The following is a 937-nucleotide window of genomic DNA, read 5'->3' as shown; positions in this document are numbered from 1 at the left end:
AAATATAATGGGAAACTTTTTTGGAGATTCAAAGTGTCTCAAAGTTGATTTTCTTCTAACATCTTAGTGAGAAATGAATTATTATGAGGTCACCATAATATATCAGGAAACATGAGCTAGGAAAGTTCTGTAATTTTGTTCTGGACAAATGAATGAGAGATCAGAAGAGTCTGGTGTTTGGATTCCTACCTCTGTGTTAATTGTATCTCTTTGAGGAGGGGTTGCAATGTTGCAGGTGTCTTCCTAAACTCTTTACATGTAATAATTCATTTACTGTCCACAACATCTACTTGAAGTGGATACTAATATTCTTCCCATTTTATATAAGATACAACAGAATAACAGAGAGGTTGAGTAACTTGTCCAAGGTAATACACCCCATCAGTGACATTACTGGTATTTGAATGCAGGAAATTTGGCCACTGCCCTAAGTATCAACAGCTGCCTTTCACAAAGATTCTTACTTCTTGATTTGACCTCTGTGATGACTAAGGATGCTCACAAATGACATGTATGCTAAAAGCTGACAGAATAACAATATGTTATAATATCATGGAGTCCACCTATAACAGTTTTTATAGCCATTTTATTGAGAGCCCTAGGCCTCCAGGTATTGTCTTCCAGAGGTTACTGTGCATTGGGATGGGAGGAGGAACAGGGCAGGGAATGGACAGGGATAGTGTCATTGGGTAAGATCATATACTTAATATTATTATTTATTATGTATTACATGAGGTTCAGTTATTTGTTCACATTGCTGCCTCGCACCACTCTGTCATAATCTTCACAAGGGCAACCACTATGATTTATTTCTTTCTGCTTCCTCATTACCTTAGCATATACTTGATACATAGTAGACAATATGGCTAAGTATAAATGAAGGAGTGAGTTACATTCATACCTTTCTACCCTGTTGCCCTCAAAACAGACAAAGCAT

The sequence above is a fragment of the Pan paniscus genome, chromosome 12, assembly GCF_029289425.2.
Source record: "Pan paniscus chromosome 12, NHGRI_mPanPan1-v2.0_pri, whole genome shotgun sequence".
NCBI lineage: Eukaryota > Metazoa > Chordata > Mammalia > Primates > Hominidae > Pan > Pan paniscus.
The sequence above is the reverse complement of the archived record's forward strand: the minus strand, read 5'-3'. Positions refer to the sequence as shown.